The sequence below is a fragment of the Anomaloglossus baeobatrachus genome, unplaced genomic scaffold (assembly GCF_048569485.1).
Source record: "Anomaloglossus baeobatrachus isolate aAnoBae1 unplaced genomic scaffold, aAnoBae1.hap1 Scaffold_70, whole genome shotgun sequence".
Taxonomy (NCBI): Eukaryota; Metazoa; Chordata; class Amphibia; order Anura; family Aromobatidae; genus Anomaloglossus; species Anomaloglossus baeobatrachus.
This window is the reverse complement of record NW_027445074.1, coordinates 170,437-172,820: the sequence shown is the minus strand read 5'-3', so window position 1 is coordinate 172,820 and position 2,384 is coordinate 170,437.

Here is a 2,384-nt window from a genome sequence, read left to right as displayed (position 1 = left end):
AAATTTCCACATGACCTATCTGGAGAAACATTCTGGATCAAACAACCAAAAATAGTCAAGCAGGTAAATACACACCTATATGGATAACAGGATGATATGTGTTCAATTGTATAGCGTCATTGCCATTAAGGTACAAATGGAAAACTTGCAATCCTATATAGTGAAGGAAATGAACACATATCATATCAAAGAACACAGGAACATGGGTGTGAGAAAAACCTCAATGTTTATACTTTGTTCTTTATAATGGTGTGAACATGTATATGTCTCAGTACCTTATGCACTTGAGAATTCTAGTGAGTAGATCATGAAAGCCTATTTCAGAACTGGAATCGGTAAATAATTGTAGGTGGAATCTAAATGAAAAGATGGTACAAGTGTTATCATGACTAGAGATGAGCGAACCGGTCGCGGTTCGGCTCGAGTTTGGTTCGCCGAACGGACCTCCCGTTCGAGTTCGGTTCGTCGAACGTTCGACGAACCGAACTCGAGCCAATAGGAAACAATGGCAGGCAATCACAAACACAGAAAAACACCTAGAAAACACCCTCAAAGGTGTCCTAAAGGTGACAAACAACTCAAACACATTGGAAAGTGACAAGGACATATACTCATGCGAAAACAAAACAGCTGGACAAGGAAAAAGAGGAGGACACACAGATATATGAGTATATGCAAGGAAACATCGATTCCATTAATGTGCAACTTGAGCCCTGCTCATTCTTGGCTTCCAATCTTGATAAATTGCCTGAGCTCGCCACGTACGTCTTGGGGATCTTGTCGTGTCCTGCAGCCAGCGTTCTCTCGGAACCTGTCTTCAGTGCTGCTGTGGGTCTGCTGGCAGATAAGCACACGTGTCTGTCCACTGACAATGTGGACATGGCTCTCAGAGGACTTTTCTTTCCCTGGGTCAGCCAGGGGACGGGAAAGGCACGCGTATTTTTGAGAGTGCTTCATGCAAAGCATCTTTTTCTTTTTAAAAAGGGAGCTCAACCGATGCCAGTCAAGTGGGGTGTGTGTGGCCCAGTGAGTGGAAACGAGGGAGACTGTGGTTGGAGTCCCCTCGCTGTGTCTCTAAAAGAACCAAGATGAACAAGTCATGGCTCTCAGAGGACTTTTCTTCCCCTGGGTCAGCCAGGGGACGGGAAAGGCACGCGTATTTTTGAGAGTGCTTCATGCAAAGCATCTTTTTCTTTTTCAAAAGGGAGCTCAACCGATGCCAGTCAAGTGGGGTGTGTGTGGCCCAGTGAGTGGAAACGAGGGAGACTGTGGTTGGAGTCCCCTCGCTGTGTCTCTAAAAGAACCAAGATGAACAAGTCATGGCTCTCAGAGGACTTTTCTTCCCCTGGGTCAGCCAGGGGACGGGAAAGGCACGCGTATTTTTGAGAGTGCTTCATGCAAAGCATCTTTTTCTTTTTCAAAAGGGAGCTCAACCGATGCCAGTCAAGTGGGGTGTGTGTGGCCCAGTGAGTGGAAACGAGGGAGACTGTGGTTGGAGTCCCCTCGCTGTGTCTCTAAAAGAACCAAGATGAACAAGTCATGGCTCTCAGAGGACTTTTCTTCCCCTGGGTCAGCCAGGGGACGGGAAAGGCACGCGTATTTTTGAGAGTGCTTCATGCAAAGCATCTTTTTCTTTTTCAAAAGGGAGCTCAACCGATGCCAGTCAAGTGGGGTGTGTGTGGCCCAGTGAGTGGAAACGAGGGAGACTGTGGTTGGAGTCCCCTCGCTGTGTCTCTAAAAGAACCAAGATGAACAAGTCATGGCTCTCAGAGGACTTTTCTTCCCCTGGGTCAGCCAGGGGACGGGAAAGGCACGCGTATTTTTGAGAGTGCTTCATGCAAAGCATCTTTTTCTTTTTCAAAAGGGAGCTCAACCGATGCCAGTCAAGTGGGGTGTGTGTGGCCCAGTGAGTGGCAACGAGGGAGACTGTGGTTGGAGTCCCCTCGCTGTGTCTCTAAAAGAACCAAGATGAACAAGTCATGGCTCTCAGAGGACTTTTCTTCCCCTGGGTCAGCCAGGGGACGGGAAAGGCACGCGTATTTTTGAGAGTGCTTCATGCAAAGCATCTTTTTCTTTTTCAAAAGGGAGCTCAACCGATGCCAGTCAAGTGGGGTGTGTGTGGCCCAGTGAGTGGAAACGAGGGAGACTGTGGTTGGAGTCCCCTCGCTGTGTCTCTAAAAGAACCAAGATGAACAAGTCATGGCTCTCAGAGGACTTTTCTTCCCCTGGGTCAGCCAGGGGACGGGAAAGGCACGCGTATTTTTGAGAGTGCTTCATGCAAAGCATCTTTTTCTTTTTCAAAAGGGAGCTCAACCGATGCCAGTCAAGTGGGGTGTGTGTGGCCCAGTGAGTGGCAACGAGGGAGACTGTGGTTGAAGTCCCCT